At 42.1% G+C, this 27,722-nt stretch overlaps 1 long non-coding RNA gene across 6 annotated transcripts in view; it reads left to right on the top strand.

The window, feature by feature from the left end:
• LOC122462910 overlaps window positions 1-23,209 on the top strand; it is a 147,691-nt gene extending 124,482 nt beyond the window's left edge. For 3 of the 6 annotated variants that reach the window (XR_006285807.1, XR_006285810.1, XR_006285808.1), the window contains 2 exons: window positions 5,424-5,749; window positions 19,935-22,326. This is a non-coding gene — a long non-coding RNA (uncharacterized LOC122462910). Of the gene's footprint in view, window positions 1-5,423; window positions 5,750-19,911 lie in introns of all 6 variants that reach the window. The other 3 variants (XR_006285809.1, XR_006285812.1, XR_006285811.1) reach the window with 3 other exon arrangements.
• Window positions 23,210-27,722: the final 4,513 nt, after the last annotated feature.

Below are 27,722 nucleotides of genomic sequence, written 5' to 3'. Positions count from 1 at the left end.
ACTTTATATTTCCTTATTTTTAGGAGTACAACAAAATATCACAACTTACCATGTTGCAGAGCTGTACTGATGCTATAGACATATAATCTATTTAAGCCACTATAATAAAGTTTCCTTTAAGTCAAGATATTCTAGTCTATGGTATATTACTTTGCTTGAGAGCTTAACCATGTATACTTCACTGGCAACTCATTCCTATTACACTAAATAACTTATATAGTATCATGCAAGAATATTTTACGGTAATAGCTGTAGGCTTCCACTACAATCTACTATATCATTTCAAAATACACCATACCCTAGTTAGACTTCCATCAGTATCAAACAGTCGTTATTCATTCATATAATGCTGTACTGGCTATATAATCACATTGCATAATAGAGGTACTAAATTACACTTTCCTAGAAATGCATTAAGCCTCCTCTTACGTGCTCCAGTACAGTGTTCTAATGAGGCTACCAGAATGTCAATATCTTAAAACTGAATACCCTTTTGAGGGAAACCTAGAGGATGTTGCTGAAACATAGAGGACAATTTGGCTCCCAGACCAACTTAGAGTAAACTCAAGGCTGCTCCAAGTGCTTTCTAGCTGCTCTTGAGTCCAAGGGACCATTCTAGGTACAAGGATCAGTCCGGCATAAGGTGACTTGAATAGAGGAAGTGATACAAAGCAAAATGTCTTCTGCACGTATTTATTGCAACTGTTTGTACTCCTTTTGTACTGGCTTTCTGCAAATATCTATGTGACAGGTTCAGTCATAGAGACCCCTTTGGGACTGTCACCTGACATACTGGAATTACCTCTGACCCTGTTTTCCCTGTCAGCTTGGGACTCCAGAACCCAGCCTTGTTGAGCCAGACACACTAGTCTGCTGCAACATAGACCCAGGTCTGGTCCATGCCCCCAAAGCTGCAGACTTTAACCAAAACTGCTCAGCAAATCACCTATTTCCAACATCCAGACACCCAGCTCCCAATGGGACCCAAACTCCAAATAAATCCATTTTACTCTGTATAAAGCTTATACAGGGTAAACTCATAAATTGTCTTCCCTCTATAACACTGAGAAACACAGCTATTTGCTCCCCCAGGTATTAATCACTTACTCTGTTTACTAATAAACAAAAGTGATTTTATTAAGTGTAAAAAGATAGGATTTAAGTGGTGTCAAGTAATAACAGACAGAACAAAGTAAGTTACTAAGCAAAATAAAACAAAACACGCAAGTCTAAGCCTAATACATTCAAGAAACTGAATACAGGTAAATCTCACCCTCAGATGTTCCAATAAGCTTTTTTCACAGACTAAACTCCTCCCTAGTCTGGGCCCAATCCTCTCCCCGGTACAGTTCTTGTTAGTTTCAGCTCAGGTGATAACTAGGGGGGTTTCTCATGACTACAGCCCCCTTTTTTCCTGTTCCAACCCCTTGTATGGCTTTGGCACAAGACAGGAATCTTTTGTCTCTGAGTCTCCAACCCCCCTTCTAAATGGAAAAGCACCAGGTTTAAGATGGATTCCAGTACCAGGTGACATGGTCCTGTGAGACCCCAAGCCTCCATTCTTCCTGGCCTGACTCAGATGAACACAGGCTTACAAGTAAACAGAGCTATTTACAACCACTTGTTCTGGATAATGGAAGCCATCAAGATTCTAAACCACCATTAATGGCCCACACTTTTTGCATAGTTACAATAGGACTTCAGAGTAATATTTCATATTTCTAGCTTCAGATACAAGAATTATACATGCATACAAATAGGATGACCACGCTCAGTAGATTATAAGTTTTGTAATGATACCTTACATGAGACCTTTTGCATAAAGCATATTCCAGTTACATTATATTTACACTCATAAGCATATTTCCATAAACATATGGAGTGCAATGTCACAATCTGACCGAATGCATTTACTGGCTAGCATGTTCACCAAAACGATGTATTTTAAATTAATTTTGCAGAATATTAGTTGCAGGCCAATTTCAAATTTATCATTGAGTACTCTCACCAGAAACTATAATCTGTCCCCAATAAACAAGACTCATTTTTGATGTATTCTTATTAAGGCTATGTTTTAATCATGGAGATTTTTTTGTAAAAGTCATGGACAATAAACAAAAATTCACAGATGTGACCTGTCCATGACTCTTACTATATATCCCTGACTAAAACTTGGGTGGAGGGGTGCTGTGGGTGCTTGGCCTGGGTGGGGGAGGAGGGTTGGTGGGGCTGGGCACTTTCCCTACCTGACTCCTGGGAAGTGGTGACCTCCAGCTCCTAACTCCATGTGCTGCCTCTGCTCCACCCCAAGCCCCGGTTCTGCAGCTGCCATTGGCTGGGAACTGCGGCCAATGGGAGCTGTGGGGGTGGTGCTTGCGGGCGGAAGCAGCTTGTGGATCTAGGAGCTGAGGGAGGGGAGTTCCTGTTGCCCTTCTGGGGAGCTCCTCCAGGTAAGCGCTGTCCCACTCCCCAGCCCTGAGCCCCCCACATCCAAACTCCTGCTGGGGGGGGGTGGAGGTGAGGGGGAGAGAGACTGCCCCAGCAGCAGCCTGTATGATTGGCCCAGGGGCTGTCTGAGCTGCTCAGGCGGCTCCTGGGCCAGCCGCATGGGAAAGTGCACAGAAAGTCATGGAATCTGTGACAAACACGCATCCTTAATTATTATGTATGACTTGTATTTGAAAGTTGGCAGCATCCCAAGGTTCCCTGTGAGAGATCAAGGCCCTATTGTGCTAGGTACTGGAAACACATGTAATAAAAAGAACAGCCCTCCACCCAAAGAGCTCACTATCTTAGCATAGGATGAGACACATCAGATGGATACAACAGGCAAACTGGGGAAGGAACAGGAAAGGGAAATGGAGGAATTACCATATTTAGTATGACAAGAATGTCACAGCAGTCCAGCCAGCGTTGAGCTTGAGCTGTCCATAGGCATTATGGCAGAGATGAGTTTTAAGGAAGGATTTGAAGGAGGACAATGTAGTAGCTTTATGGATTTGTACTGGGTGCATCTCCCTTGCACAACAGGATGGCATGGGAGAAAGCATGAAGATGAGTGACTAATGGACAACGAAGGCAGAGATGGTTTATAAAGCAGAGGCATGGCTTGAATAGCAAATACCTGCAAAAATCTGTTCAAAATTAAAGTTCCAGACAAGCAGCCTCTCCCCCTGCTCAAAAACAAAACAAAAAACACCAAACTATTCACAGAATGTATTCCATGAATAATTTCAAATATGTTAAAATTATAATCTGTTTATGGAAAACATATTAACAGAAAAAGGCAAAACACAGTGAATATACTGTTTGTTAGAAATTTATTACTAGTTCTAATGTTTTGCTGCAAAGATACAAGAATGCAAGTACAGAGTTATGGTAAGACCTGAAGATAATACTCTTTGGACCTAACACTACAACTGAAGACTCCTCTGTGACCTAGTTGTAGTGTAAATTTCCCCTGTGAACATCACATGAAGGAAACGTGACCTTTTGTTGCTTCAGCTTTGACACTATTTACCATGAAAGGTTGCAATCTCCCTCATGCTTTATCTGAACTGGAATCATGTTAAACATCTGGGATAGAGACAGCGTGAGATCAGCTTGGATTCCTAAGGACTTTTTCTATTTTAATGTTTCATAAAATTCCTCAAAGGGAAGTCAAATGCTATGCTTAATCACCAATTTCACCAAGGCCGATACGCCTTGCTTCGATTAGTAAACCTAAAATCCGACACATTCTCCTTTCAACTTTTATAAGTAATGGGATAAAATGTCTTGTACAGATTTGTGACATCCAGGTATGACACGAATTTGAAAACAAATATTTTGGAATTTTTCAGAATAGATTCCACCCCCCTCGCGCCCCCTCTTACTGAGCTATCCCAACGTACCCTGCAGGAATCATGGGCCTAGTTTCCCTCTCACTTAATACTGTCTAGATCCAGAGTCACTCCACTGAAGTCAATGGAATAAGCAATTCTTGATCTGTAGCTTGTTTGCCAGCAGTGTGTTAATGGGCATATGATACTGGAAATTTTAAATCTCGGGTGTGTTGAATGGATGCATACCGGTGGAGATGTACACCACTGTAACCTCAGAGCAGAATTTGACCTTTCTTCAACACAGTATATCTGCAGTATTCTGGCTTTGACCTCATTCTTGGCCAAATTACACGCTCTGCAGTTTTTACTCATGGGAGTAGTTTTATTAGTTTTACTGGAAGTGCTTTGTACAAACTCAGCAGGGTCTATCTTTGTGAGGTAGGACTGTCCATGTGAGTAAGAGCTGCAGGATATTTCAGTGGTTGACTTGTAATTGGAACTTCCTTGTTGCTGGAGTGCTGCATTGATGCTCACATGTCTGTACCTGAAGTTTTAAAATGCTGTGTTAGAGAGAATGTCATGCCATCGGAATTGTAAATATTGGAGATTAAAAAAAAAAAAGCAGTGTTGCAAGTGAGACTAAAATGCCAAACGTATGCGTATATCATTGGAAAGATGAATTGTATGTTGGAAAATCTGACAAGTCTGTCTCCTTCCCATAAAGAGAAATCCCTCTAGTAATCATCATGGATTTCCACTTTCTTTTAAACATGAATATTTTAATATTTTCCATGTATTGACTTATTATGTGTGCTCTGGTCTCTAGCAGGAGTTCCCAGTGAAATAAATATTCTCAGGTAACTATCAATAGCTACATAGTGTGTGTATGTATACATTTACTTTAAATTATCCTTAATTTTTACTGTCATTCACAATTGTCAAATTCCCTTCAGGCATAACTCCATTGACTTCAGTGGATTTATGCTAGCACAGAAGTTGAGTCTTTCTGTGTGTGCTTGAGATGTCCAGATCTATTCATACATTTCTACAGTTTATCCTCCATCAAATATACTTATTTGCATACATATTATTCTCCCTTTGCACATGCTCTTATGATTTGGCTCCATTGCACTGAGACAGCAAAGAACTGCAACTCTTCTTTCAAGTTCCTCACCAGCATAATTATGCCTAATATGACGTATGCAATGTGTTGGGTCAGGGAGGTAAGGTGACAAATCCCCTTGCTAAGGGCAAAGAATGATGATTTGAGTATAGGACCTCTGGATTTGTTCATGGAAAAAATCTTCAGTCCAGCTGCTAACTGAGCTGATTGGGTCATTGGCATTTGAAACCTAACCATATAACCTTAATCTCATTAAAACACAGACTCTGATGCTAATGCCTTTTTACCGGCTTTTTCCTTTTGCTGTCATTTGCCCTATGTCTTGATCCTTACATGCATTAACAAATCAAAGATCCAGTTTTGACAATTGCGTACAAGTTCAGACTTCATATTTTTATCCACGGCGTATAGTGAACAACATTGTGCTCAATCTGCCTTTGCTGTTGCGATCAATGATCGTCTTTTTTTACTTTCAGCAGGGGAATGAAAAGGCCAGGAAGCTTTCCAGTATGCTGACTGTCAACTTGAAGATTCCTCAATTTTCAGAATAAAAGGATTATAATTCAGATGTGTGTCTGAATTAGGATGGCCAGGTGCCCAGTTTTTAATGAGAAACTCCAGTTGAAAAGGGAACCTGACAGTGTACGGTCAGATCTACTGTCCAGTTTTGGGGACTGGACACCCAAAATCCTGTTACTGCTGATGTGGAAGGCACTCGGTCAACACCTGTGCCAGCCCCTACTTGCCGGGGCCGCCTCCTATCTGCGTGGAGTGGCTGTAGCTCTCAGCCCCAGCTCCGCAGGTGAGTCCCTCCTGACCCGGGCAGGGGGTTTGGAGGAGAAAAGCAGGGAGTGATGGGGGTGGAGACTTGGGGGAAGAGGCGGGGCAGAGTGGGGCCTCAGGAAGGAGAGGTAGGAGGGGGAGGTTCCGGCACTTCTGCTGGAGTGTCTGGTTTTTGAATATTACCAAGTTTGGCAACCCTTGTCTGAATAAATTAAGTCTTGGCATTGATCAATAAGGATGTATTTGTGATCTTCCCCAGTCCATCTCCTCTATCTTGTTTTGTGAGCTGAAGACAGAGAAACATATTTGGGGAACGGAGCATTTAACTACTATGCTCCTTGTTTCTGGAAATCGCTGCCACAATTCATTCAAAAGTCAAGACCAAAACCTGTAGCAATGCAGGGAAATCTCTTGTTAAAATTAATGGGAGTTACAAGGATTTTGGCTGAGTAGGATATGGATCACTGAGACCATGATGAAAAGTTTTAAAATGCCTATTAAGACACATTTGTTTTGCCTTTGATTAAATGTGTCTGAAGTCTTGATAAATATTTCCTGCAAAGCTCATCTGGAAGGCCTTAATTCCAAAACAGACAATCAAGTGTATAAAGCCATTGATTTATTTTGCATTAAACCTTAGCATTAGTGTGTATTGTATAACCCCATCTGTATACCCCAGAAAAATGTTGACTATGTCTGAGGATACTTCTACTATGGGAGGTGTCACTATTCATCATAATCTAAATTTCACGCGTGAGCAAATTTTCAGTCTTCGGAAGACCTGCTGTGTGTTAGCTTTCGGTATGCAAGACTCTGGGTGAGAAGCAGCACTCCTTGGAGAGGGAGCTGTGTGAAGAGCAGGAGGATTTGCTCTCTAGGTTGGTCTCTGATTAGAGGCAAATCTTGAAGCATCTCTGGTGTACTGTGTTAGGCTGAGGTTCCTGAAAGAAGAGAGTACCTGCATGCTGTTCGACCATCTCTGTTGGTATATCTGTGTAAATAAAACGAGTTATGTTTAGAATGTACTCTGACTCCAATGGGAAGCCAAACTGCAAAATCCCAGACGTCTGCTAATGCTCAGCAGATACTGCACAGGAGGGCTAGAATGGCAGAAAAGGGCTCTAAATATCCCACTTCTGACTCCGGAGGGATTCCTCCTGTGCAGCCACTGTGGAAGACAGCAGTAAGGCCGTCTTCCAACGACACCCTTGTAAGCCCTGTCATAGAAGGTATGCCGGGGTGAGGTTGTGTCACATAGTACTACAGAGATTCTGGGCAGTGCTGGAACCCACAACTCCAGGGAGGCTGCTGTAATTTAGACAGGTTCCAAGGGCTATCTGCATTATGCGGGATGCCTCTGCAGCCCCTGAAGCAGCCCAGGATTGGGAGGGGACAAATGTGACGTAGCAATTCCCCTGCTGGGTTGGTAGTTCTGTGCTGTACCTCAAGGAAGTACAACACAGATTCTCACCCATAGGATTTGCATAAACTAACATAACAGTGCTATATAAATATATTATTTAGTGTACACAAATCTTTTGCACAGTTTGTTATATTGACAACACATACTTCAGTTCTGCACTAGCGAGCCCTGTGCTTTATTTTCTAGTCATCTCATAGCATCCATATCTTCAGTTAAATAGATAATTGGAAAGCTAACTTTTAACAACAGAAGCGCAGCTTGCTTTTAGACAGCACTTTACATCTTACATCTGTAACACTGACCCTTCCTGTGCCGGGCATTTATTCAGAAGATAACCCCCTCCTGGCTCAGGCGTTCAAAGCTTCAGATGGTGAGATCAGAAATTTCTCTTAACTAATTCGGTCAGATGTGAGTTGGGTATTGCAGGAATTGATTGCTCATTGTGCTTCTGCACACGTGGAGAAGCAAAATATTTATGGGATGGTTGATATTTACAGTTGTAATCTCTGGAGTGACTGAACTGCTGCAATGAGACGTGAAGATGTACTATCGTGTAAAATACAAAGGCTGCTTATTACTGGAAGTCCTGTTGTGCTAGTTGTTCTGATGGAGGTTGTTCCTCCTCATGCAGCAGGTCTAGCATACATTTATGATATCTCTTGAATGAATCTATTATGTGTTCCCCAAGAAGCTTAGCAGAAGCTCCAAGAATGTGTCAGGAACAGTCCACTGTTTACTTTCCATCACGTCTCAATGACGGAATCTTTAGACCAGATTAATATTATACGTGGTATGTTTTTTTTCCCTCTGATTCATCTAAATTTAGTGAAGATTTCAAGAAGCCTTATGAAAAGAAGAGGCACTTGGAAGACAAACCTCCAGAGATGAGGGATAGAGACTGCACTATTGATGTCTGGATTAGAAGGAAGCTGCCCTGCTCTGTAGGGCTCGATCCTGCAGCATTGAAGTCCGTATGAGTTTTGCAACTGATTTCAATGAGAAAAGTAGTAAGGCAATATTGCACATTAGCCCCATGCCACATAATTCTTGTTATGCCATTGCTGGAATATTACTTGAGACGTTTCGAACCATAGCAAATGCGATGTGCCAGGCACTCAGTTGGGAGCTACCTTCACTGAAACGTGATAGTGATATACTTGTGCACTGTCCATCTGGCCCCTTATCTGTCTTAAAGTTCCACAAACCACAATGTCAACTGAAGTTATGTTGGGGCTCACCTGTGAAACTAGCAACTTGGTTGGGTATACGTTCTCCCCTATGGAACTGAACACAAGATTTGATTGATCGGTGGGGGATTTTTTTATACATCGGATTTTAAAAATGTAGCTGACAAATTTGTTACCTTCCTCCAACCCCAAGATATCATATGTTCTATCAAGTAAAGTGTAGTTACTAGCATTATACGAAGCAATTACGCAACTGCTAGAGTGGATAAAAGTCTGAGATTGTCTTCAGCCTTCACCAAACATAGTAGTAACTCATTGCAACTCTTGACTGTGCATGTTTGCTGCATACCCATGCAAGCCCATCTTTTTTTTTTGGTTATTTAAACAGAATCAAAAGAAGTCCAAATCAGAGGGCTTGATTTCTCTAATACAGACTATGATTTTACTCAGTTGCGATTCCATTGAACGGATTGGAGCGCCGCCTTATTTATAGAGGGGCTCAGTGAGAAAAGGATTAAGCGAAAACTGTTGCAGTGGTAGGGTCATTGTGTTTGTCAGAGCTTTTGTGTGCACACACTCGGGGCCTGATTTGCATAGACGCTGAGCACTGTCAGCTCCCATTGAAATCAGCTGGCTTCTGGGGTTCCAGCAGCTCTGAAAATCAGGTACTTAGAAGTTATGCCAAAGTTAATTGGTTGATCAGGATCAGGGTGTGACAGTTATTAACTAATCATGACTTGTGTTAAATAGGATGCTTTCATTCATTCCACAGCACATCTATCAGATTGAATTGCAAGAGTATAATCATAGTTGCCTCTGTTCTTTGGCTGATAGACCAACTTTCTAACCGATCCTGCAATCAACCAGATGAAATTCAATAATGACAAGTGCAAAGTACTTCACATAAGAAGGAAAACTCAAACACACCACTACAAAATGGGGAATAACTAGCTCGGTGGGGGTGGTAGTACTGCTGAAAGGGATCTAGAGGTTATAGCTGATCACAGATTGAATGAGTCAACAATGTGATGCTGTTGCAAAAAAAACCTGCCAATATCATTCTAGGGTGTACACAACAATGCTATTAATGTAATACAAGAGGTAATTGTCCCACTCCACTCAGCACTAGTGATGCCTCAGCTGGAGTACTGTGCCCAGTTCTGGGTGCCATACTTCAGGAAAAATGTGGGTGAATAGGAGAGAGTCCAGAGACCAACAAAAATTGTAAGTTTTAGAAATCCTGACCTATGAGGAAAGGCTAAGAAAACCAGGCAAGTTTAGTGCTGAGAAAATAAGACTGGGGAGGAAGGTTACCTGAAAAGTCTTCAGATGTGTTTAAGGGATATTATAAAGGAAGACTTTGGTCAATTGTTCTTCATGTCCACTGGAGGTAGTCCAAAAAGTAATGGGCTTAATCTGCAGCAAGGGAGATCTGGGTTACATATTAGGAAAAACCTTCTAACTATAAGGGTAGTTTTAAGCTCTGGAATAGGCTTCCTTGTGGAATCCCCATCATTGGAGGTTTTTAAGAATAGGTTGGATGAACATCTGCCATGGATGGCCTACGTTTATTTGGTCCTGCCTCAGTGCAGGAGGCTGGACTTGATGACTTCTTGAGGTCCCTTTCAGCCCTTCGATGCTTTCTATAGAGTTTATTTGAAAGAATTCACTGTAAAGAAAATGGTAACCAGCCTGTGCTGACACATGTTACAGCAACATGAGAGCCAGTTGGCTCCAGTGAGGAACACTCTACACTGTTCACAGGAGTGACATAATTGTCATTGCATAACTAGAGTGTGACTAAGTTTGCTGGTAGGAATAGGTAGGTAAACAAAGGTTCATGTGGATCCTACTTGTACGAACTGATTTTGAATTTGAACTGTCCCAACAGTGTGCTTGGGCTTTAGTGTGTGTGTGTGGGAAAGCAGCATGCTTGCATGCTGCGTTCAATCATAATATCACTTGATCCTTCCGTTTTGGCACTGCAACCGAAACCTCAGTCGTAGACCAACTGAAAGTAGGTATATATCGATCAAGTTAACTGTGGTGACTTGTTGATAGCCTCAGAGCAAAATCAACTTGTCAGCAATGACCATTCTGGGATATTGGCTTCTCTCGGTATGTTTTGGGAGCAGGCTGAAAATAAGATGGGAATTGAAAACATGTTTCTGAGGAACAGCAAAGGATGTTAATGTGTTCCTGTTAGAACTGGAAAATGTGGAGCATGGCCTGGATGCATGTGTCAAGCGAAAAAGAGGCTAGCCTCTCAAGGCCAGATTCTTTCAGTCTTATTCTAAGTAGTACTTTCTTCTGATAAGTCTAATTTGAAATGAATAGAATACTTTATGAAGTACTTAACATGAATAGAGGATGAGGTGGGGGAGAAGGGGGAAATATTGTCCCAAATGTTTAAAAGGAACCTTGACAAAGTTTATGAAAAGAGTAGGAAAGATCTGAAGAAAGATCCTGGACAGCATGTAAGAAACACAACCATTCTCTCCTTTGCATCTCTGCTAAAGAGGAAGGCTGGATCTTGTCAATATTAGTAGGCAAAGCTATAAATCTTACAGGTTTTTCTAAGCACCTACCCTCCTTTCAGCACTATATAAATGATGATTATGAATAAGATTTGTCTTCTGGCTGCCATCGGAGTTGCTCAAGTTACTCTAAAATTAGCAAAAGACACCAGGCTTTGCCTTTTCATTAGAGTAATGTCAATTCATTGTTGTGCTCAGCTTCCTTTTTATAAACCTAAACCTCAGCTATAATGGACGAGTCTCTTCTACTCTTCTTTTCTCCTTTCCCCACTCCAACAAGAGCACTGCTGTGTTGCCTTTTCACACATCCAAAATCATTTTACTCTGGCTCTTTCCCTCTTCTTCCAGACGGAGACTATTAGCAATTTGAAAACATTCTGTGTGTGTGTGTGTTGGTTTTTAAAACCAAAGTATTGTGTAGAAAGACACCCACCTAACTATTTGCTAACTAGGTTAGACATTTTTTTTTAATTGGAAATGACACAGCTCTGTTTATCTAAATACCTCTTCTTTACCCACAGGAACTGCAGTCATCCTGTGTTGTAGATATAGAGATGTAATGTGTTTTTGGATGTCTGTCTGGAGTGATTGAGAAAGTATGAGACTAGTTTCTCTCCCAGGATTTATAGGAAAAAATAGTGTTTCAAAAGGTGCTTACTCCCCTAACACTGCGCTTAGAAATGGAAAATAAAGCAATTCTGGTAACTTTTTTTGCATGAATATTTTTGAGATCTATCATCCTGAGGATTTGGTGTAGCTAATTGTTTGACAGGAGATGTACTCCCTTTGCAGTAATCTTGGCATTACAACCACCTACCTGCTCTGATTTTCAAAGCAGTTTAATTGAGTTCCATAGATGATATAATTTAATATTTTAGTACTGTGGGTTCAGCTACTAAACATCTTGCTATCCACCTAGGGAGGAGGTTGCCCCTGTTCTATTTGTATCTCTTACCCTAGTCACAAATGAAGAGAGTGTGTGTGGGTGTGTGTGTGTTGGGGAAGGATACTTAAAGGGAAGGAAACTTGGGATTTTCTCAGGAGAAGAGTTCTTAGCACAAAATATACAGGGCCTGATTCTCCACTGCCTTGTGCATTGCAAAGTTTTTTTAAACCTATCCAAGCTGGATGCAAAGCATGCCCAGATCAGAATTCTGCACCTACTCTCACTGGGGGCAGCAGCACCTGTTCATATGAAGACACCCCTTGGCTCCCACAAGCACATGAATGGGTCCACGGAGGATGTCAAGTTGGAAGAGCCATTTGAAACATAGAAAATTCTCCCGCCAGCTGCTGCTGAGAGATGGTGTGTGTGAATGAAGCACAGAAAAGAGAGGAACTGATTGTGTTTCTGGCTCAGAGAGCCACAGAAATAGTGTCATGGATTCTTGTAGCTTCGCAGCCTCTGGGTTTTTTCCCTTTAGGCTGTTCACAGTTCTGTCCTAGTCCAGTGAAAGAAGGGAGAGGATGCGGCTCCAGAGTGGCCTTTTAAAGCATACAGAGACTTTATTTTATTCTTCTCACATTTCTTTAAGAGGAACATAGAATGCAAAGTGCTTAGTGGACTCTGCTAGGTCAGCTTTAATCAAACCCAGTTCCAGCTCTGCAATGGACTTTCTTTGTGAGTGACCATGGGCAAGTCCATTAATCTCTCTCTCTCTCTCTCTCTCAATGGGATTATTCATGTGCTTAAATCTTTGCAGGCCTGTAGCCTTAGACGTTAAGTCTCCAAGTTAGGGACTGTACCTTACTATCGGTTTGTACAGCAACTAGCACCAAAGGACCTGATCTTAATTGAGGCCTCAAGGCCCAATCATAACATTACTAAATATACTCCTATATGTCACCACGATTCAGGTATGATGACACTAACAGTCACCTGCCAAGCTAAATTTTAGCCACTTACTAATGTTCTTTCATAATTTTCCCAGCCTGTAATAAACAATTCTTAGCTAATACTTTTTTAGTCTTTAGATAAAATGCTGCATTGACAATTTTTAGCTTTTTTTTTTTGGGGGGGGGGGGGGTGGAGGTAGAGGTGGAGGTGGAATGCCAGTATATAAAAGGGCTGTAATCTTTTATGACCAACTGTACAAATGTTGTATTACTTTTAATTGCTACTTCCGTGAAAGGTTTGGGTGTCTATTAATTCTCTATTGTATGGAGCAATTATCTTTACACCCTAATATGTACTTGGTTGTTTTTTTCTTTGCTTTTAAAGTAAAAGCAAAGGGTTGTTTTTATTTTTGGGGGTTTTTTTTGAGAGGGACAAAATGTACCTTTGGCTAACTAATGCAAATGAGCAAAGTCATGCTCCACTTGGTTGATGACAATAGTTTTAGTAGGGGAATATTTGTTCCCTGAAAGGAGAACCACTTGAAAATTCTTCTAAATCTCCATCCTGTGGTGGAGTTGTCAGGTGGGGGGGTGGGTAATTTTATTTAACTGGTAGATTAGCTAGCTTCTTCTCTGCACTTAATGTAGGGTGCTGCTAAACTCGCCTTGCAGAAGAAACTAAAACAAAAGTGAAGAAAAATTTAGTGGGGGGGGAGGAGGAGGAGGATTTTTTTTCTTCTTTTCTGGTCCGCAACTACTATGAGGGGAGAAAAAGCATTTTACATTTGCATCATCCATTATGTTCCCCTAGGCATAACATTTTGCTTAAGATTTTGTAGACGCAAGTGCATAAGGGTTGTTTCCCTCTTCTTGCTAAAACTCACCGAAATGGAAAGAGCCTGGTACAGAGTCTGTGCTGCATTTCCCAGGATGCACTGCTCAGAAGGCATAGCCTTAAAGAGGAATAGGTAAAGCTTTTGCAACCTTCACTACAAGGTTATGCCTCCTGTGAGGTGCAACATAGAATCTGGCAAGGGGTCTCCCTCTGAGATTCTGGGTCTTCCGTCATGGCCCCTCTGCTCAATCAGACCAACACTGGGGCTGCTCTAATTTAATGCAGCTTCTCCACAGATGATATTAGGTTGCATTTCAGCCCCAAATAGCTGGAGCCCAGGGCATTATCCCTATGCTGCCTCTGCACTAGGGAAGTTCCCCAGGGGTTTGTTCCTCCCCCTCTTCCAGTGGCATAAAGGGGCCATAGTGAGGACCAAAATCTGGTCCCCCATAATAGAGGGGCACATGGTCAGAGACAAAGCAGTAGTGTGTCATTTTTCTGAAGAGAAATTTAAAATAGGGCTAACCGGTAGCATTTTGCTTACTACCCAGTGATGTAGTAACGTTGTTGGTGGTATAGTGTAACAATCTGAATTGAACTGCTGTCCAGTTTCATGTTTCAGTTCTTGCTTATGCTTGTTACAGATGGGGAGATTCCCAGATTTATAGCTATCCTTGTATTGTCTTTGAGTAGCTTTTACTAAATAATTGTGTTTTGAAATGGTGGAGATTTTTTTCACCGCTATAAATACAGCTAGTGATCTTTAAAGGAACCATCCTATTTTGAATCATTGCATTTTAAATACAAGATTAAACCCAGGCCTGAGTCTAAACTTGCATGACTGCAGCAAGCTGTCAGCTTGCGAAAAACATCCCTACTTCATTGACTAAACTCAGTGATAACCTGCGAGGTATGGATACAGCAGCAGGCTTGGCATGCTCCTCATTGCTATTGTAAGTTTTCAGGTTAAAATCTGAATTGACTACTTTGAGCATTGAGATTCTGTAATCCATGCAGAGAAGATGGTTTCCTTGTGTAATCAATAGGCATCTGACTCTTCCTGAGCCATTGTAATGGCTTCCACACCGAATATAACCTGCAGAACTCTGGAGATTTATCCAGCCTAGAAGAGAAAAATAACTCAAAAGATAAGTCAGTTCAATCAACATAAATCTCTTCAGTAAGAACCTAGCAACTTTCTTGGTTTCGTTAGTGACAATCCCTCCTTTTTGCCTTTTTTCCTCCTTTTGGCCACTCCAGCCTGAATAGGTTCTCTGTCAGGTCAGCTGATGGACCAGTGGGCGGGGGGACACGTGGTAAAAATCCTGGTGGTTGCTGACGCATTGCTTATATTCGTGCTCTCAGCATTGCTACTGCCAGTGCAAAGGAACCAGAACTAGCCGTGATGTGTAGTGTAGCCAAGGCTAAGGATTTGGTGACAGACTTAGGGACGTGGACCCAGGAGATCTCAAATGTTTGCTGCAATAGGAAACTCCAGTGTGTGAAACTTGTCTTGTTTGTAAGATTCAGAATTCAGGCCAGGTTCAGCGTAAAGCTGGTGAATTTATTTGGAGAGACTCAGGGCTAGTGTATATTTTGCACCGTAACTATGCAAAATGTTCAGGCTTTTTTTAACCTTTTTGATGGAAAACCCCACTCTTATCCCTATCGCCTCTCAGCACCCTGCAGTAGAGGGTTAAGTGATGTGACTACCATCTATCACTAGTGGCTTGTTCCCTTTCTGATTTGGTTCTCAGGGGTGAGCTTATGTGAGAGATGATGGATAAACCCTACACTGGAGAGATGAGTGAAGGAATAACTCTTTGCCTAGGAAGCCCCACTCTGGCAGGCTTGTTGGGTGCCCTCCAATTGAAGGAGGCACTTAAAAGGGAGTCTCTTCAGCATAGTGGGGTGTGGGTGGAGAGAGACCGGGGTGAAAGTAACTTAAAGGACTTAGAGGTACTTCGTAGTCCTGAGCGGGGGGCGTGGCCTCAACCGGAAGAGGTGTGGCCTTTAAATACCTGGGCCCTTTAAATCAAGATTTAAAGGCCCCAGGGCTGCGGCTCGAAGCCCCAGGGCCTTTTAAATCACCCCCAGAGCTACCAGCTGCAGAGGTGGCTGGGAGCCCCAGGGCAATTTAAAGGGCCCGGGTCTCCGGCCACCGCTACCTCAGCAGAGCCCTGCCGCCGCTACCCCGGGGCTCCAGCAGTGGGGCTCAGGCGGTGCTTTAAAGGGTCCGGGGCTCCCCGCAGCGCTCGGAGCCCCTGGCCCTTTAAATCACGGCTGGAGCCTTGCCGCCGCTGCTCCGGCAGCTGGGCTTTGGAGGCGACTTAAAGGGCCAGGGGCTCTGGCCGCTGCAGGGAGCCCCGGGCCCTTTAAATTGCCAGCCTAGGGAAGCTGGTCTGGTCCGGCACGGCATACTGGCTCTTGCCGGTATGCTGTACCAGACCATACCAGCTTACTTTCACCTCTGAGAGAGACAGACCTGCACTCACTCCTGTGGTGGGATGGTGCCAGGAGAATTGTGACATGAAGCCAGGACTCCCCAGCCTCAGAGGCCTGTGGGCTGTGTTGGAAGGGACAACCGCCAGCCGCAGCATGCCCTGAGGAGGGACAGAGTGGTAGGAAGAAACCCAGGAGAGGGTATTAGCTGGACTGCAGGGGGCCAATGCCCTCCTCTGTCCAGGAGAGTCCTGGGGTCAGAAACCGGAGGAAGGGGTGGGCTGAGGTTCCCCTACCTTTAGGCTGCTGCCACAGACTCTAACTGCTAGACAGAGACTCAGCCCTGCCCCAGTTGTGCAAGTTAAACTCAGTGGTTTCTACTGAATTTGGATTTTTGAGTCCATCAGAACATGGAACAAAACTCGGTGATTGCACATCCATGTGCATCAGAATCACATAAAATATTCCTACAAACCTCTGTAGGATGCTACAGTTGAGGGGTTGGGGTTTTTTTTTTTTTGCCCAGGCTTTGTGCTAACAGTCAGCCCTTGGTCGAAGCACTGTGCATCACTGACATCCTAAGACGAGAAATGGTTAGATAAGCCTGGTCTGTGTTTATCTGTCTGTTTAAAATTGTGGATGCAATGTTTTTTGGGGCTTGTGGGCTATATTGTTTTACAAGCTACTGGAAAGTTTTATGTGGGGTTTTGCTACAGACGTATTTAGCATCATCACTCATGCCTGGGATGCCATTAGGGTTTTTATGGGGGGTATGTAATATGTGATTTGAAAATACTATTGATTATCTTTCTTCCCAATACACCCTGGCCTTTGTACAAGGGTATGTGCTAATAGTAAAAGGAAAGGGAAATATGAGGAATTAAGGAGAAGACTCCATCACAATTCTGTCCCTGCTTTCCTCTTACCCCTGGGGGAAAACAGCTATGCCAGCCCTTACCCTAGCCAAGGTTACTTCCCATCCGTACTGACTCAGCTGTGGCACTGGTCGAGTCAAGGCTGTGCCCACTCCTGCCTGTCTGCATGGGATGTGGAGTAGGAGTCCAGAAGTGGCTTCTCTCCCTCCTTCCCTCGTGCTTCTACCCAATCTATAGGTTAGAAGTGCTTGGGAATAAGAGGACTTGTGCGCACCAAAAGGCACTTTCTGTCCCACTGAAGGCAATGAAGTTCCTCATGGAATAAGGTGTTACTCAGTGTAGGTGTACCTCAGTCTGGTCCTAAAATAATAAAAGTAATAGTTATTGACAAGAATGTCTACAGATGAGATAAGGCGGGGATAATAAATAATGTATTTACAGTTACAGATAGTAACAATCCAAGTGAAAATTTACCTGACCATTGATCTAAACCTTGAGACAAAGCCATCTGTTGAAATTCAAAAAGACGACGTCCACATCCTGTAACTTTCCATTTGCATGTGTCTGTGGGACATTTCCTTGCGACTTTTTTCCATGGGCTGCTGGTTTTATCTGTGATCAGATGCAGAGATGCCCAATGACTGTGAGTTAAGTTGCTTTTGTGCAATTTTTGACCTCACAGAAATGTGCGGGGAAGGCTGTTGTGTAATTTCCAGCCTGCTTGATCAGACCCAGAGGGCTAAGAAACGTCTGAACTTTTGTGTGCTTCTCTCAAACAGACCTCCAGAGTTTGAGATTCCAGTCTTCTCTAGTCTATGGAACTAGGAAGACACCATGCCTGTTTGGTGTAGGGGAAAATTCTCTGGCTCACCTTCTTCAGAATGACTCTCCAGAAGTGTTAAGAGGCTCTGGAAAAAGTTTTGTGCTCTGTTATTTATCAGACACGCTTCTCAACATTGTTTTGAGGGGAACCTTTGTTTCACAGCCTTGTTTGTTATATTTGCACAGCTCTGATCTCTATGCCTTTATAACTACTGTGATATTAATTCACGCTCCCTGTTCATCAATAATTTGAGCATGTTGAAATATTTTTGGATACTGGTCATTCTTGAGGAAACAGAGACTCTTACACCTGAGTTAAATGCTTTTATTTAACTAGATAAGCAACATCAATGAAACTGCATTTGGTATCTCTGAGAACCCCTAACAAGGGCTGGTTGAGAATTTTTCAATGACATTTGCCAAAACAAACTTTTCAGGGGAACATCCCAGCTTTGACTAATCTTTCATGAGGAGTTTCTCAGGTTCAGGGTGGAATTTATGAACAGTGAGAGACCCCAGAATAGCCAATAGCCTGATGGGTCAGGGCAGTCAGCCTGGGATGTGAGCAGGAACATGAACCCGGGTCTCCTACATCTCAAGCTGAGTTCCCTGACCACCAGACTGTAGAGGCATTCTCTTGCTTTGTGTGAAAAACTGAAAGCTCTCTTGTCCAAAAGCAGAATGGGACCATTTTGGGAAATCTTGAAATATTTAGTGGGACAGGGAAATGACTTATTGCCTAGTTGTACCAATAACCCTTGCCTGTGTCCTTGTGTGTCTCTCTCTAGCCTACTTCCTGTTACATACCTGTAGGGTCCACAAGATGGTGCTATACCACACAGAACTGCTAATGCTTGATTGGAGGTGGTGATGGTGATATTTGGGGAGACGGATGTGAATCAATTTTCTCTCCCATAGTAACTGCATCCTTGTAAAAATTAAGATTGATGGGCTAACTGCAGTGTAAATCTGAAGTAACACCAATGACTTTGGCTTTCCATTGACTCTGCCAGCTCTGAGTCTAAGAGCTGGCAGAGTGACTGCATAACGAAAATCAGCTGGGTTAAAGTAAATTTATACCAGTATAATTGAGAACAAAATTTGACCCGATATCTCTTAGTACGTTGAGTTCCCATTGCCACTTTATTCCAATCTCCTACTCTTTAAACAATATTGGATGCAGTTATTAAATAACTTTTCATTCAAATGTTGTTACCTGTTTGAGTCATATCAAATTGTTCTAAAAAATGCTCATGAGGGATTACATTAGATTACAGATCACATCCTAATCAAAGGGAATAAGGAAATGCATCACTGTTCCAGTAAGCATATATTGCACAGTGTAAATTTTCTCTCTGAACTCTTTTGCCTAAATGAATCAGAGACAAAGATGCAAAACAAATAATTTTGTTACCATTTTTAAGATACATTAAATTAACCGGGGGGGGGAGGGAGATACAGCACCTTCACTTCTTGGCATTATACCTGTTGGAATACCAATAGGACCTTGACTCATACACTTTTTCAGTAGCTGTCATAATGTACATGGATTTTTATGATTGATGCAGAATCAATAACACTACCAACTAGCCTACCTGATTTATCTTGCAATCATCAAGGGGAAATCATTTTGGGCTTATGACTTGGTGGATGTCAAGAAGTAAAGCTCTCACAAGAATGATTAAGGCTAAAGCTAACTTGCCTGCTCAGCAGTAATGGGGGTGGGAAATGCACAGAAGAGGTACTCAGAATAAAGTATCCATTTTGTCATCAGTAATAAAACAAAGTGCAAAAAAAAAAAGTCAGCAATCAAATTAGATATGCCAAGGATCAGATAATACTTTGAGTTGGAGATAGGACAACCCGAATTGCCAATTCACCTATTATAATTCTGTAATTTACCTCTTTATAATAAATGCCATTTAGTCTGATTATTCTGACATCCTATTACAGCAAACATTGAGAACAAACAAAGATATCGCAAACCTAATTAAAAATCTAATTAAAAGAATATGGGTGAGGGTAAGAGACTGTTGGTGGGATAAAATGATCTATCCAAATTAATTCTGAGGTTTTATAGTAATTACTAAGAACAATAAAAAAAAAAAAAAAGCTTTCTGGCCTGTTTCATGGTAAGCTTAGAATCTGTTTTACAGTAAAATTTGTGATTACAATTTTTAAGTCCTTTTCCCCCCACTTCTCTATTCTGTTGTCATTGAATCAGAAACTATGGCATTATCCTGACAGGCAAAACTTCTTCTGAAGTCAATGTGAAGATGACTGACCCCCGTGGTACTTCTGCCTGCCTGATCGGACCTATACTGGAAAGATTCTCCCACTACTTCTTTGATTGGGAATTCAGGTAAAGAAACTGACTGATTGCCCTCGGTGATGAGGACCCTATGACCATGTAGTTACCAACCTGAAAGCTGGGTGTACAAAGCCAAGGCCAGCTCCTGAAAAGCTTTATCATCAGTCCCTGCCAAACAACATTTGTACATATACAGGGTAGGGATATAATATGCTAGGGACAGATTGTCAGTTGTTTGACCTCCACGATCTGGGCCAGTTTTTCTAATGAACTTAACGTGGGAAAAGTAAATGGTAGCTGAATTCTCTGGCTGTCAGTTAGGCCTAATGTTAATGGAATGAAGATACTTTTATGGTGTTTAATCACTTCCTTTAGAGATTTTTCCGGTCTGTTTAGACTACCTGAGGAATCCCCTCTCTTATTGTGCAAAACTGCCACAGCTGTCATCAGCAGGGGTGTCTAGGCTGGATCCCCCGTCACTATAAAAGACAAGAAAACAAGGTAGGGCATTCTTTGTTCTGACTCCAGGACTCTGTAATTTGCTCTGCCACCCTGGTATGAAAGAGTTTGAATTTAGTGACCTTCCAGGACCTTGGATATGTGACCTCATGATATATATATACTGCACTGCCGTTACCAACTGTTACGTTTAGAGGCACTGCAAAAGACACCTGTTTGACTGGGTTTATGGAGAAGGCTGAGGCTGTGCTTCACATAAGCATGAAGGGGTGGACAGGAATCCTTGAAGGTGTTTGTCTGGCTGGGTTTCTGCAGAAATGATTGCTTTAATACCACTGGGATTTTATTGTGGATCATTAATGATGTAGGGGTGCCTGGGGCCTTGTAGAAAGGTGTTTTATTTATTTATTTAATTCCTGGTCCACTGAGAAATCAACTCCTGCTGGGATTGATGGCAGCTTGTATATGGGCCTGTAAGGGAAACAAATTCTTATGGTCCTGATTCTTATTTACGCTAATGTCTTTTTACTGCTCTGGCAGTATAAAGGGACCTAAAAGTAAAGTATGAAGCCATTAATGTTCCTTTCTTAAAAAGAACTGAGACATTTGTTTACACCCCTTTTTCTGGAATGTGCACATAGGACTAAGTACAACTTCTGAAGTGAAATTCTGTAGGTCATATTAGATTCTTACGGCTGTCAAGGTATTCCTATCACATAGTGCAGCGAATTTAAATACTATAATAAAAAGTTAATTAAGCATAATATGCAATATATATCTGAAGTATAAAAATGAAGGACTAAAATTAATAGTGCAAGAATGCGATTCTTTCAATTTTGAACTAATGGGTTTTACATGATATCTTGTATTAAACTATAGGCTCATTTGGGGGCTGCAGGATAGTAAATTTTTATCAGCACTTAATTTTGTTTAATTTAGAGCAGAGTTCTGGAATAACATTTATCAGACATTTCTCAAATTAGGTTAATTATGTGTGTCAATTTTGTCCATAAATCATTTTTAAAAATAGACTAGGGACACAAGGTGGGTAATACACTACATTAGCGTTAATGTCTTCTCATAGCACATTTTTATTCAGATAACAACAATCTGATGCTGCTGTAAATCATTTGTTTGTGAAGCCTGTAACAATCACAAGTGCAATAGGAATAAGGTTTCAGGAGAGGTCTTAAGATATTGCAGGGCATATTCTGCAGAATGTCTATAGGTGTACACCAAAATGGGAGATTATGCTATGCCTTGGAAACCATGTACAAAGTGTATCATCTTGTATACTTCTTCACAATGACAGCAAACGGTCTTTATTGGACAGCAAACATCAGTCATTTGTATTGCACTACACAAGTCTGTCTATAAGTGTCGGCATTTCACATTGCGTTTCTCAGCTACTGCATAACAAAGGGAAACCACCTGAGCTGCAGGTGTGCTTTTATTGATAGGGTGGTTTAACCAGTAGTGCATGGAGTGAATTTGGAGAACAAATTGATCTAAAGAAACACTCTGCATTGAAAGATGTTTCTTTATATTGCTGATAGAGGCCATGGTTTTATCTGTACAATGAAAAATTCCTCAGACAATGTCCCTTCCTCCAAACCTAGAAAACGTCATTTAAAAATAAAAATAAAAAAATGGTTAAGGGTGTAAGGTGACTGTGGCATACTTACCTATCACATCCTTTACAAAACTAGGGAAATTAACAGCTAGGAAATGATTAGTTAAGGGTATCATAAATCTTAAACAAACCACATAATAAATATAGTGGCCTGGATCCAGTCCTTGCATCTGCCCAAGATGAAGTCTATAGATTATCTGGGCAGGAAGGATGTAGGTGGCTTTGCATTCCTCTGATTCTGCAGTTAAACAGGCACCTGTTCTGCTCCCCGGGGCAACCTAGAACAGTCTCAAGGCTACACTAAATTACACCTGGCTGCCCATGGCACCCAAAGGCCATTCCAGTAGCTAAGGATGTCAATGGGACTGTAAGAGGGAGCTGGTATACAGCTGACTATAGCAGCAATATGTCATGAGATGATTTCCCCCACCAATGCTGGGAGAATCTTCAGGAGGCTAATTAAACTTGGTTTATGGCCCCTTTGCATTGCTAAGGAACTGTAGTAGGGCTAAGAACCTGACCCATTTTCCTTATCAAGTATGGAGAGAGATTTCTTCACAAAACCTTAACTCTGACCTATGAATTTTTTAAATGAGGTACGATGGTTTTTTTTTCTTTCTTGATTTCAGTATCTAAGGCCTCTTTGGAATGAGACTACACCAGAGTGAAGTTAAGAGCAGATACTGCACAGCAACAGGGTCCATGCAGACAGTCAGTGGAGGCTAGCGCAGAGTACCCTTGCTTGCAGTGAACTAATTGTTTATTTAGACAAGCCCTAAGTATTTTCTTTTATGGGATGCTCTTCAAGACAGTTGGGTCCAGACTCTGTGATTCAGGCCCAACTATACGAAATACTAGTATTTTAGCTTTGGCAGAGTTGGTAGTATCTGATGACGCTAAAAGATGAATTCAGATCCACATAGGAGAAGCTCATTCTATTCATAAAAGGACAGAATGCATATGCGAGTTATAGGTCATTTAACTGTGGATCTATCTGTCTAGTTTATCTCCTCAATTTTATCTATCTAATTTTATCTTCTTTAACCTACCTATGATTTTTCTAAGATACCCATCACTGTGGTATCTAAGAGGAGAAACTGAAATCAATAAATAAAATGGCAAAAAGTGGTTATTGTATTTAACTTGAATTTACTGTGCTTTTCCTTTTCTCATATTTTGCTTTCTTCTTAGTATGCCAGAAAGCTCTTTTGGTTTTCTTCTATACAGATCAGGAACAGATAAGCAGCTATATCAAACAAGACAATTGTTAACACGTACTGATCCCAGTTCTGCCCTTACACTGCAGCTAATTCCATTTACTTCAATGGAATTGAAAGGGATACAAATAAGGAAAGGATTAGCTCATTGTGTGTCAGCATCTGCCTTTAGGTGTAATTGTGCCAACTCCTGTGAAAAATAATTGTTGGTGAGGTGTGTATAAAGACTATAAAGTTGCATATTACAGATGTTATGGACAACTGTAAAAATATACTCTGGTTTGTCTGTGGAGTAAAGAGCTATGGTTCAAAGAAGTAGGAAGTAGATATGGTGGAGCTCCTGTTGACACAGGGCCAAAACCTCTCTCCACCTCCAAATTCTTGAGCAGGTACCCACACAGCAGCAGAGCTGCCACAATTCCATTTTGCATAGAATAATAGAATATCAGGGTTGGAAGGGACCTCAGGAGGTCATCTAGTCCAACCCCCTGCTCAAAGCAGGACCAATCCCCAACTAAATCATCCCAGACAGGGCTTTGTCAAGCCTGACCTTAAAAACTTTTAAGGAAGGAGATTCCACCACCTCCCTAGGTAAAGCAGTTCAGTGCTTCACCACCCTCTTTCTGAAAATGTTTTCCCTAATATCCAACCTAAATCTCCCCCACTGCAACTTGAGACCATTACTCCTCGTTCTGTCATCAGCTACCACTGAGAACAGTCTAGATCCATCCTCTTTGGAACCCCCTTTCAGGTAGTTGAAAGCAGCTATCAAATCCCCCCTCATTCTTCTCTTCCGCAGACTAAACAATCCCAGTTCCCTCAGCCTCTCCTCATAAGTCATGTGTTCCAGACCCCTAATCATTTTTGTTGCCCTCTGCTGGACTTTTCCAATTTTTTCACATCCTTCTTGTAGTGTGGGGCCCAAAACTGGACACAGTACTGCAGATGAGGCCTCACCAATGTCGAATAGAGGGGAACGATCACATCCCTGGATCTGCTGGCAATGCCCCTACTTATACATTCCAAAATGCCGTTGGCCTTCTTGGCAACAAGGGCACACTGTTGACTCGTATCCAGCTTCTCGTCCACTGTAACCCCTAGGTCCTTCTCTGCAGATCTGCTGCCTAGTCATTTGGTCCCTAGTCTGTAGCGGTGCATGGGATTCTTCCGTCCTAAGTGCAGGACTCTGCACTTGTCCTTGTTGAACCTCATCAGATTTCTTTTGGCCCAATCCTCTAATTTGTCTAGGTCCCTCTGTATCCTATCCCTACCCTCCAGCGTATCTACCTCCCCTCCCAGTTTAGTGTCATCTGCAAACTTGCTGAGGGTGCAATCCACACCATCCTCCAGATCATTAATGAAGATATTGAACAAAACCGGCCCCAGGACCGACCCTTGGGGCACTCCGTTTGATACCGGCTGCCAACTAGACATGGAGCCATTGATCACTACCCGTTGAGCCTGACAATCTAGCCAGCTTTCTATCCACCTTATCGTCCATTCATCCAGCCCATACTTCTTTAACTTGCTGGCAAGAATACTGTGAAAGACCGTGTCAAAAGCTTTGCTAAAGTCAAGGAACAACATGTCCACTGCTTTCCCCTCATCCACAGAGCCAGTTATCATAGAAGGCAATTAGATTAGTCAGGCATGACTTGCCCTTGGTGAATCCATGCTGACTGTTCCTGATCACTTTCCTCTCCTCTAAGTGCTTCAGAATTGATTCCTTGAGGACCTGCTCCATGATTTTTCCAGGGACTGAGGTGAGGCTGACTGGCCTGTAGTTCCCAGGATCCTCCTTCTTCCCTTTTTTAAAGATGGGCACTACATTAGCCTTTTTCCAGTCGTCCAGGACTTCCCCAGATCGCCATGAGTTTTCAAAGATAATGGCCAATGGCTCTGCAATCACATCTGCCAACTCTTTTAGCACTCTCGGATGCAGCACATCCGGCCCCATGGACTTGTGCTCATCCAGCTTTTCTAAATAGTCCCAAACCACTTCTTTCTCCATAGAGGGCTGGTCACCTCCTCCCCATGCTGTGCTGCCCAGTGCAGTAGTCTGGGAGCTGACCTTGTTCGTGAAGACCGAGGCAAAAAAAGCATTGAGTACATTAGCTTTTTCCACGTTCTCTGTCACTAGGTTGCCTCCCTCATTCAGTAAGGGAGGTAATGCAATGAGAGGAAGTCTCAGTAGAGGGTGTGAGTGAGGATTGCACATCATATCCTGCATGCACTGGAGTAGTGTCATGGTGGAGTTCTTTTTGGTGTGTAGGAAGAATGGTTGAGGAATGATGGGCTATTGACGATGAACATGTTACTGCATGGATTTACTGGCCAAAATCCCCAGAAGGGCTATACTCCATGCTGCTAGGCTGGGGAAGGATATATTCCCCAAACCAAGGCCATTTTCTCTGACTTTCCATATGAAACAAGAACTTGGTTCATAGACAAACAGCCAAATAAACAAATACCTCTTTGTGTTTTTGTGCTTTCCCCCTCCAGGGCTGTCAGCTGGCATGTGGCTTTACTCTCCAGAATGTCCTATTCCTGTATGGGCTTCTGTTCTGTCACATTATCATGATATGCACTTGTGCTTCGTAAGACTCCCATTTATGCGAATCAGCGGCTAGAGATTATTTATTTATATAGTTTGGGTTCTCGGTGATGAAATGAGAAGTCAGCAGGATTTGGTCACTTAACTCTGTTGGAATCCTATCAAATGCCTAGTTTACTACACCACAGGTAGTGTGGTCTAGTGGTTGGAGCACTGGACTGGAACTGAAGAGACCTGTGTTCTATTCTCTGCTCAGCCACTGGCTTGCTGGGTGACCTTGGAGTCACTTCACCTCCATGCCTCAGTTTCTCCATGTGTAAAACAGGGTTAATGATACTAACCTCCTTTGTAAAGCACTTTGAGATCTGCTGATGAAAAGTACTATTTAAGAGCTGGGTGGTATTATTATTTTATTAGTAGGAGGCTCTTTACTTCAGCAGGCAAGGACATAACACAATCCAGTGTCTGGAAATTGAAGTTGGAATAATTCAAAATGGAAATGAAAAGCCATTTTTAACAGTGGTGGTAATTAACTATTGGAAATGCTTATCCATGTGGTACATTCTTCTCAAATCTTGATTTTAATGACTCCGAGTAGAGATGTTTCTAAAACACGTGCGGACAGACCTGTAGATGTTAATCATTGAACTCAATGGAGCTATTCCTATTTGCACCAGCTGAGGATTTGGCCCAGGCTGTATTTCAGCCCCAAGTTGTTGGGCCATATGCAGTAGTTACTAGGTAACCTTCCATGGCTTGGAGATCAGACAGAATGGCCACGGTCATGACTTTGTGCCTTCAAAATCTGTGAATGCATAAAATATGATTTATTACCAACAGAGTGGACCAGGAAATAGACTTAAAACAAGTTGCTAAACCTTCAGTTTCTCACCAGTTGTTAGGCAGCCAAAAAAAAAAAAAAAAAAGGCCAGGCAGATGGGCTGGCAAACGTTACCTAATTTTCATTCTTCAGGGAAACTCAGGTTTTTTTGAAGAGTTTTCAAATGCACTGGCACTTCGTTAGCTTCATGTTCTGATAGGAAGAGAGTGTGCACTCCTTCTCTATCTTGCTTTTAGTGAAGCATGTTCATGCCAGTCAAGATCCTTCGCTGGAACTGAAGGAAAGACTTAACATGAAACAAAATTCTCTTCATGAAAAGCTTTTTTGCCCCTCCTCCTTCCCCAAAAACTACTTTAGAGCTAATACATTAATAAAAGTGCTTAAGAAATAAACTACTATTCATGTTTCTCATCTTTTGTTACTGAAACCTATCTGCATATCCACTTAATTTTCTCACCGCCGAATACAGTGCTGCCTGTTTTTCAGATATGAGGCTTTACTGCTGGAATAATATTCTATTCATTATCAGAAGGCTGATAATGGACTAGAGGTAAGTTCTGTATGAAAGTAATTTTGGCCTTGAGGCACTGTGATCTTCGGTAACCAATACTTTTAATGAAGTTACATATGGCTCGTATTACTTAGAAATGTATGTTTATATTTTTTTTTTAAAAAAAAAAACCTTCAAGAGCATGAATACGCTCCATTGAAGGTATGACTCTCTGGAACGATATTGACATCCAGAGGCAGAGATTTCAAAAGGAAGTCTGCCACCAACATTTACAGTCGCAGCCACTCCATGTTCAAAATCCGTGTCCTCACTGTTAAGGCTGTACTGCTCTTCCTCCGCCCACTCTTTTCATCTCCTGTCACCCCCTACCTTGCCCCCTGTGCTTTGCCTACACTTCTTGCTTCATTGCTTCCTTGTTCTCTTCCTCCCACTCTCATCTCTCCCCCCCCCATCACTCTCCTTAGCACCAAGCATATAAATCATTCTTGAAACCCACTTCTTTCAGCTTG

This window comes from Chelonia mydas, chromosome 14 (assembly GCF_015237465.2).
Source record: "Chelonia mydas isolate rCheMyd1 chromosome 14, rCheMyd1.pri.v2, whole genome shotgun sequence".
NCBI classification, from domain to species: domain Eukaryota; kingdom Metazoa; phylum Chordata; order Testudines; family Cheloniidae; genus Chelonia; species Chelonia mydas.
The sequence above is the reverse complement of the archived record's forward strand: the minus strand, read 5'-3'. Positions and strand labels throughout refer to the sequence as shown.